Source organism: Oryctolagus cuniculus, chromosome 20 (genome assembly GCF_051225735.1).
Source record: "Oryctolagus cuniculus isolate XC-2025 breed Fujian yellow rabbit chromosome 20, ASM5122573v1, whole genome shotgun sequence".
NCBI lineage: Eukaryota > Metazoa > Chordata > Mammalia > Lagomorpha > Leporidae > Oryctolagus > Oryctolagus cuniculus.
Window position 1 is genome coordinate 55,628,944 of NC_142886.1, and position 9,978 is coordinate 55,638,921.

General features: G+C 44.6%; 1 pseudogene; it reads right to left on the minus strand.

Annotated features, from left to right (window-relative positions):
- Window positions 1-5,357: 5,357 nt before the first annotated feature.
- LOC138847246 (immunoglobulin heavy variable 3-11 pseudogene) lies at window positions 5,358-5,899 on the minus strand (annotated as a pseudogene).
- Window positions 5,900-9,978: the final 4,079 nt, after the last annotated feature.

A 9,978-nucleotide genomic window follows, 5' to 3' on the forward strand; every position in this document is an offset into this window, starting at 1 on the left:
TAGTATTCCATAGTGTACACATCCCATAATTTCTTTATCCAGTTTTGGTTGATGAGCATTTAGGTTCAATCCATCTCTTAGCTATTGTGAATAGAGCTCCAATAAGCATGGAGGTACAGGTATCTCTTGTGTGTAGTGAATTCATTTCCCTTGGGTAAGTTCCCAGGAGGGGGATTCCTGGGTCATATAAGGTAGGACTATATTCAGATTTTTGAGATATCTCCATAGTGTCTTCCATAGTGGCTTTACCAGTTTGCATTCCCACCTACAGTGGATTCAGGCACCTTTCCCCACAACCTCGCCAGCATTTGATGTTTGTTGATTTCTGTATGAAGCCATTCTAGCTGGGGTGATGTGAAACCTCCTTGTGGTTTGATTTGCATTTCCCTGACAGCTAGTGATGCTGAACATTTTTTCATGTGTCTGTGTTGGCCATTTGGACTTCCTCTTTTGAAAAATGTGTAAGTCCTTGGCCCATCTCTTAACTGGGTTGTTTGTTTTGTTTTTGGAATTTCTTCATCTCTTTGTAAATTCTGGTTATTAATCCATATCCGTTGCATAGCTTGCAAATAATTTCGCACATGCTGTCAGATGCCTCTTCACTTGCCTGAGTGTTTCTTTTACCACACAGAGAATTCCCGATTTGATCTAATCCCATTTATTAATTTTGGCTTTGACTTCCTATGTCTCTGAGGTCTTTTCCAAGAACTCTTAACGTGTGCCAGTGTCTTGAGGGCTTCCCTAATGTTCTCTACTAATTGGATGGTGTGGGATCATAGGTGTTTATCTTTAATCCTTGTTGAGTGGATTTTTGTATAAGGTGTAAGATAGGGGTCTTAGCCGGCACCGTGGCTCACTAGGCCAATCCTCTGTCTTGCAGCGCCGACACACCGGGATCTATTCCCGGTCAGGGCGCCAGATTCTGTCCCGGTTGCCCCTCTTCCAGGCCAGCTTTCTGCTGTTTCCAGGGAGTACAGTGGAGGATGGCCCAAGTGCTTGGGCCCTGCACCCCATGGGAGACCAGGAGAAGCACCTGGCTCCTGCCATTGGATCAGCGCAGTGTGCTGGCCACAGCACGCCTGCCTAGGTGGCCATTGGAGGGTGAGCCAACGGCAAAGGAAGACCTTTCTCTCTGTCTCTCTCTCTCTCTCACTGTTCACTCTGCCTGTCAAAAAAATAAAAATAAAAATAAAAATAAATAAAAAGTGAAAAGGAATCTGAAGATTACCTATACATTTTAATGACATAGTTGTGGTATGAAAAAATGATCTTGCTAAAATAGCCAAGCTACCATGTGATTCACAGATTCAATGCATTTCCTGTCAAACACCCTGTATTCTTCACAGGAAGAGGAATAAAATTCTGGAATTCACAAGAAAATGTCAGGGTAATGATGACTGAACAGTCTTGAGAAAAATAGCAACGCAGGGGCTTCATCCTAGCTGAGCTGAAATCAGACCTGGTGCTGGGATAACATAGACACCCACAGCCGTGGAGCACAACAGAAACGTAGAAATAAAAAAACACATTCTCAGAAAACTGATTGCATGCATGGTGCCACACACAGAATGGGGGATGGGTATTCTGTCATACATGGGGTTGGGGAAACTTAAATGCACTTGAAAATAATTCAATTATGTGGTCATCTCACACCAGATACAGAAACAGAGTGAGCTTGAAAAATACCTAAAAAGCAAGACCTGAGACTGTAAAGTTCTAGAAGAAAACACTGGACAAAAGCAAGCTGACATTGGTTTGGGCAATGACATTTTGATAATCTCCAAAGTACAGGCAACCAAGCAAAAATAGGCAAAAGATAATGGATCCAACTATAGAGCTCCTGTGTAACAAAGAGAGTGATTGAAGAACCAGGAGTCGCCTGCAGTTGGGCAGAAAGTATTTTCCGATCACACCCATGGGGGCCAATGTTGTGGCCCTGCAGGTTAAGCTGCCATACCTACTATGCATGCATCACACAGGAGCATGGGTTCAGATTCTGCTTGCTCCACTTCAAATTCAGCTCCCTACTAATGGACCTGGGTCAAAGATGACCCAAGTGTTTGTCCCCTTCAAGCCATGTGGGAAACCTAGAGAATGTTCCTGGGTCCTGGCTTCAGCCTCAGCCATTTCCAGCCTTTGCAGCCATTCAGGAAGGAAACCAGTGGATGGAAGATTCTCTCTTCATCTCTTTGGGTGTTTCTCACTTGCTATAAACTGCCTTTGAAATAAAAGATATTTAAAGTAAATGACAGATACTTACACATATGCTTAGGAGCCTAGATCCAAATGTTGAATGACATCTTACAACTGAATCACAAGGGAAGAAATCAATTGTTTAAATGTAGTGACTGATTGGCCGGCGATGCAGCTCACTAGGCTACTCCTCCACCTGCTGTTCCGGCATTCCGGGTTCTAGTCCCGGTCGGAGTGTCAGATTCTGTCCCGGTTGCTCCTCTTCCAGTCCAGCTCTCTACTGTAGCCTGGGAAGACAGTGTAGGATGGCCCAAGAGCTTGGGCCCTGCACCCGCATGAGAGACTGGGAGGAGGCGCCTGGCTCCTGGCTTCAGATTGGCACAGCACGCTGGCTGTAGCGGCCATTTGTGGGGTGAACCAATGGAGAGAAGACCTTTCTCTCTGTCTCTCTCTCTCTCACTGTCTAACTCTGCCTGTCTAAAAAAATGTAGTTACTGATAAGGTGGGTGACAGGACTGGCCTTGAAGGTATCACGTGGGATTCCTGCCTCCCGTTTCAGGATGCTTAGGTTTATGTCCAAATTTTGGGTCTATTTCAGACTCTTGCCAATGTGCACTCTGGGAGCAGTACGAGAAGCCTGAGTTAATCCCATGTGTGAGACCTGCTCTGAAATCATGCACCTGGCTGTGATCTGACCGAATCCAGCTTTTATGGGCATCTGGGAAGTTACCCAGGATTCAGTAGATCACTGTCTGTCAGTCTCTGTTGCTTTGTCTTTTTGGACAAATAAACACATAAAACACATAAAAGAGGTAAAAGTATATCTGTAATTTTTTGAAGAAAATATACAAAGGCAAACATATAAAAATGCTTTAAATCTGAGATCATCATGCATGTCCATCTTAGAAGAACAATGAGACAGCCCACCCCTCCTGGTAGACTAAGTATCATCAGACATACCAGAGCTGACAAGTCTTGTGCAGGAAGAGAGAGAAGAAAACCCTGGTACAAGGCTGGAGTCAGGTAAGTTAGTAAAGCTTCCATGGAAAACATCAAAAGCTGAGAAATACAATTATCACAGGATCCTCAAACACTGTTTCCTGGTAGAAGAAACATGAAATCCCAGGGAGGTGCCCAGGGGATCCACAGCCACTGTGGCAAACACCTCTGCAGTTCCATGTACAACTAATGCAGCATAATTCACGAGAGCTCACACATATAATCCAGTGAAATTTCCACTGAAGATGGAATGGATAATGGGACAAGTGGAAAGGGTTATACTTTAACAGGAAGTTTATACTGCAGTAAAGAGTAAGAAGGACAGAGCTTCAGGCCGGCAGGATCCACACGTTGAGGGATCTGCTGTACAGCATGGTGACAGCAGTTAAGGGAATATTGTATCTACAGAATTCCAAAACAGGAGACAGATGCCATTCTACATGAGACATGTGCGTGTGGGGAGCAACCGAGACTAGACTAAATTACTGGAACTGCTAAGACTAATTCTATGCATCTGATCTCCCACCATATGGAGCTGAGAGAGAATAAACAACTACCACACAGCTGCCTCACCAATTTGACTAACAAGCTGCAGAAGCTGATCCCGCTCCTGATTGGAGGAGAGCATCGTGCTCAGCGCGTGGGGAGAGAATGCCAGCAGAGTTGGGATTGGTGGAAGAGGACTATAAAGGAGGAGATAGAGACAACATGCAGGAGGAACATCTGAGCAACCCCTGAGAGAGCCAGCCGGCAGTGTGCTGCTCCTTCCCGGAAGCAGGGGGGAGCGGCAGCAAACCCAGGAAGGGCCGGGCAAAGACAACAGCGCAGGGTCCGGTGTCATTCCTCCGCAAGTGGGGGAGCGACAGTGCATTTTGCGATGAGCATGTCAATAACTCTTACTTCATAATCCCACTCAATTTGATACATTCATTTTTCAACACATATCATTGTACCTCATATGTCTATATTCACTTATTATTTTCATCAAACAGTCATGACAGGAATGGGAAGAATGGCAAATAGTGAAAATTCTGTTCTCTAAAACTGAATCATCACCTACTGTCTTCCAGGGTGCATTGTCAGTACAAGTGTGGGAAATGTGTAAATGGGCTCTGTCCAGGACTCTGATATGCAGCCTGGGTGTCTCCCTCTCTAAAACTGATCTAAGACTGCAAATGGATTGATGACGCCAGTGAGCATAGACACGGAGTGAAGAGCAGGGACTCTGGACACATGGTCGCTGGGACTGGCTCTTCCTGCAGCTGTGATTCAGCCTCAGGACACTGGGCATCATGCTGGAGCCACAGACACAGCTCCCCGTGATGTGGACTCCAGCCCCAGAGTGCACAGCCACTGTGTGTCCCACTTTCTGCTCTGCTGAACCACAACAGGTGCAGGGGGTCCCACGACACTGGAGCAGAACCAGATCAGCTGGAAGTGCATACCCAATGCTTTCCATTCAGTTATGACCTTGACTGCTATTGTCCAGTGCATTTCCCTTCTGAGTTCAGGCAGGGAGCCCACAGGAGGGTCCCATGACCTAGAGGATGAGGAAGTCCCTGTAGGCTTCCCAGGTGCCTACAGAAGCTCAGTCTGAGACACAGCTGAGCTGCAAGTACATTCCTGAATGCTGTGATGTTCACACAGGGACCACAGACTGTTTCAGGATTAAAGGAAAAATGGAGATCGGGTATAAAGACTGTGGAACCTGTGGAACAGCCACCTTTTAAAATAAGATGGTTGGTTCATTTTAGCACACAGGCTACTCTGAGAGGAGCAGTTTGATGACATATATAATTGAGGTTAACAAATCAAGTCTCTGGCTCAGCTCTCTCTGAGTTTTAAGGGAAAACTAAAATTGTCCTAAAGTCGGCAGTGTTTGAGGGCACTGTCCTGAGTCAGACTTGAACACACTCACGAGGTCCTCAGAGAGTCCCACATCTCTGACCCTGGTCACCACTGTCATAGTTCACGAACCTGAATTTGTTCATATAGGAGTTCATCCTGTCACATCAAACTTCTCTATGTCAGTGAAGTCAGTGGCAGGGACAGAATCATAAAAGTAGCAGTCTTCCCTCATAAATGTAGGAGAGGAAACCACAATTCCCTGACAGGTAACCAGGGCTTAATTTCCCTCTGCACCTGTGCAGGACCATATTCTGAGCTTAATGCATCGTGTGCACTCCCTGGTGGAACCGTGCGTCCCTGCAGGGAAGTTTGTGTCCGGGCTCAGCCTGAGGGCCCCACACTGTGTCTCTGACACAGAAATACATGGCTGTGTCCTCGTCTGTCAGACTGTTCATTTGCAGAAACACCGTGTTCTGGGCGTTGTCGCTGGAGATGGTGAATCGGGTCTTCACGGAGTTCGCGTAGTTTGTGATACCAAACCAAGATAAATGTATGCGATCCACTCCAGCCCCTTCCCTGGAGCCTGGCGGACCCAGCTCATGCCATAGCTACTGAAGTAGATTCTAGAGGCTTTGCAGGAGAGTTTCAGGGATCCTCCAGCTGGACCAGATCCCCTCCGGACTCCTTCAGCTGCTCCTGACACTGGACACCTGCAAACACAGACGTCCTGGTCAGGAAGCTGTCACTCACACTCTCTGTGTCTCTCACTCACGTCCTCTCCCAGACTCAGTGCCCTGCGTTCCCCATCATTACCTTTGAGCACAGCGACCAGGAGAAGCCAGCGCAGCCCAGTCTCCATGGTGAGCGTCTGTGTTGAGTGCGATCACTGAGTGGACACCTGGGAGTCCTGGGGCTGGAGCTCCTGTGCCAGAGCTGCAGGGTGAGGGCTGGGCTGGTTTTCATGGGCAGAGGGAGGCCCTATTTGCATGTGCTGCCCCTGTATAGCAGGCATGGGGTTGTGCACTTCAGATAGGACAGGTTCCTGGCAGAGCACAGTGTCCTCTGGTGTTTGGTAGCACAGGTAACGACACAGAACATATGATTCTTCCCATGATTCTGTACAGTTATGATTTCAGGACATCTTTGTTTTGATACAGGTCATTGTGCCTAGTGACATCAGCCAGGGCATGAAGGATGGGTGCCTCTTGTGTTTCTCATGTGTGGAAGCTCACATGCAGGATAAGAAGTTGGTGTTGTATGTTCCTTGATGTAAGCACTGGGTCCTGGTGGCCATGATGGAATGTTGTGAAAGGGGGAAAGTTCTAGCAGTAACAAACTGCCAACTGCAGGGCTCACAGCACATGCAAGAAATGATGGATAATAATATACTCAACCACTAAGTGCCATTTATGAAACATCGGTGCTGCATTTGTACACTGAGAATGAATGCACAGAAATGGAGAAAGCATCACTGTGGTGCAGCAGGTGAATCCACTGCCTATGATGCCTGCATCCCATAGTGCTGTGTGTTCCTGTTCCAGCTGCGGCACTTCCAATCGTCTCTTGCTGATGCACCCGGGAGAGCAGAAAAGCATGGTCCTAGTATTTGGCCCCTGTACCCACGTGGGAGACCTCAAAGAAACTCCTGTCTCCTGGTGTCACTGTCATCTGGGGGATGAACCAGCAGATGGAAGAACTTGTCTCTGTGTCTTTCCCTCTCTCTGTGTAACACTGACTTTCAATAAATAATAAAACTTTTTCTTAAATATTCCATATGTAGTATCAACAAATCTTTTAAAATCTTGGAGAATATTTAGGAACATAACAATATTATTGTTTTTTAATTTATAATTTTTTAAAATTTATTTTTTAAGGAATACAAATTTCACACGTACAGCTTTAGGAATATAGTGATTCTTCCCAGCATTCCCACCCTCCCATCCACTCTTTCACCCCTCCTCCTCCTCCTCTCACCTTGCCATTCCCATTCTCCATTATGATTTATTTTCAATTAACTTTGTACACAGAAGACCAACTCTATACTATGTAAAGGTTTAAACACACACACACACACACACACACACACAAATACAAGAACTGTTTGAGAACTGGTTTTACAGTTAACTCTCATAATAGAACTCATTGAGGATGGAGGTCCTGCATGGGGAGTTAGTGCACAGTGAGACCTGTTGTTAATTTAACAATAAACACTCTTACATATGATGTCAGTGACCACCTGAGACTCTTGACATGAGCTGCTTAGGCTATGGAAGCCTTTTGAGTCCACAAACTGTCAGTATTTGGACAAGACCATAAGTAAAGTGGAAATTTTCTTTTCGCTTTAGAGAAAAGTACCTCCTTCTTTGAGGCCACTTCTTTCCCCTGGGTTCTCACAGAGATCCTTTAGGCAGAACATTTTTGCCACAGTGTCTTAGATTTCCATGCCTGAAATGCTATCACGGCTTTTCAGCCAGACTAGGTTGACTTAAGGGCTGATTCTGAGGTCAGAGTGTTACTTAAAGCGATTGTCATTCAATGAGTCTGCTGTGTGGACTTCTTCCCATGTTGGAACTTTCTCTCCTTTATAATTCTATTTATATTATTACCAGGCATTGATCCTATTTATATGATCACTTTCAATTTATCCTATCTAAATCTTCATGTTAACACTTAATATGATCACATTAACAATTATGATGACGTTTTTAGCACTAAGCTATTGGGACTTGGAGTCCCACTCTTGTTTTTAAACTGCACCCTCAGAAGTAAGTCTGTAGGAAAGTATGCAGAACTATACAGCTTTGCAATTACCAAATTCCTCCTCCCATGCTTATTTCCATCCTTATTTTTTACTGGGATCAATTTTCAATTGACTTTATGCACGTATGATTGACTCTATGTTAAGTAAAAGTTCAAAAAATAGTAGGAAGAAAAATAACCAAAAACAAAACCAAAAAAAAAAAAACCTGTTCCTCGACAGTTAAGACAAGGGCAGTTCTAGTTATCCATTCTTAAAGTATCTATTTCACTTCTCTAGATTTCCTTTTAGGTTCTCTGTTAGTTCTCACCTATCAGGAAGAACATGTGGTATTTGTCCCTTTGGGACTGGCTTATTTCACCAAGTATGAGCTTTTCTTGATTCATCCATTGTGTTGCAAATAACTGGATTTCATTGTTTTTACCACTGTGTATTATTCCAGGTATAAATATCCCATAATTTCTTTATCCAGTTTTTGGTTGATGGGCATTTAGGTTGATTCCATTTCTTAGTTATTTTGAATTGGTTGCAATAAACACGGAGGTACAGATAACTTACTTTGGGTAGTGAATTCATTTCCCCTGGGTAAATTCCCAGGAGTGGGGTTCATGGATCATATAGTAGGTCTATATTCAGAGTCTTGAGGTATCTCTATACTGTCTTCCATGGTGGCTTTACCAGTTTGCATTCCTACCAACAGTGGATTAGGGCACCTTTTTCCACACATCCTCATCAGCATTTGTTGCTTGTTGATTTCTGTATGAAGCTGTTCTGGCTGGGGTGAGGTGAAACCACATTGTAGTTTGGATTTGCATTTCCCTGACAGCTAGTTATCCTGAACATTTTTTCATGTGTCTGTTGGCCACTTGGACTTCCTCTTTTGAAAAATGTGTAAGTCCTTGGCCCATCTCTTAACTGGGTTATTTGTTATGTTGTTGTGGAGTTTCTTAATCACTTTGTAGATTCTGGTTATTAATCTATGTCAATTGCATAGCTTACAAATAATATCTCCCATTATGTAAGATGCCTCTTTACTTTCCTGAGGTTTTTTTTTTTTTTTTTTTTTTTTTTTTTTTTTTTTTTTTTTGCTGTACAGAGACTTCTCAATTGGATGTAATCCTATTTATTAGTTTTGGTTTTGACTGCCTATGCCCCTGAGTTCTTTTCCAAGAACTCTTTGCCTATTCCAATGTCTTGCAGCATTTCCCAAATGTTCTCTAATAATTGGATATTGTAGGGTCATAGATTTACACCTTTATTCTATGTTGAGTGGATTTTGTGTAAGGTGTAAGATAGGGGTCTGAAAATCTGATAAGAATAAAATTCAAAGTAAAATACTGTAGGTATATCATATTTGACACAACTGTGAGTATATCAGTCTTAACTGTGTTATCAAATTTCATGGAAATACAGGAAATAAAACATTAAAATTTGCACTGTTTAAGATGCGTTCATCCACCAAAGGAGAGCCTGTGTCTCATGTGTGTCACTGGCTCCCAATACCACTTTCCTGATCCTGAAGCCCCAGGAATCAGAAGTTTATGGGAGGACATTTGGGCCCTGTCACTCTCGTGGATGTGCCGGATTGTTGTCCGGAAACTGGGTGAGGCTGGGAAGCAGAGCTGGCCAGAGTGACACTGGGGAAAGTGCAGTGCATGGGAGTTCCTCTCTCTCTTTTTCTTTGCCTCATATGGGAATAACTGAAAGTTAAAACTTGAGTTACTGAAGGGTCTCTCTAGAGGTCGTATTCCCCACATGCCGGCAGCAACCCTCATGGCCTTGTCCCCTCCCTAGAGCCCCTCTCAGTGGGATCACTGGGTGGTGAGATCCCTACATGCATGATGGGAGGCTCCGTGCATCAAGTATGGAGGGTAAGTTCCACCTAACATGCAGCCTTCAGCTGCTCAGTTGGAGAGACCACACACACACACACACCAAGCAGTGCTGGCTCTGCTCACGGCTCTGCAGGAACAGCATCCTCAGCCTCAATACCCCAGAACCTGCTCCTCTGTGTCCACTGAGGAAGAAAGTGATTCACCTGCAGGAGGAAACCATCATGACCAATGTCCTGGTGAAATCCTGTAGAAAATGTTCGTGAGCAGCGTCCACCCCAGACACTGTGCCAGCACTGATCCCCCAAGACACAGAAGTCTGCATCTTCAGGGGATGGGTCCACCCCC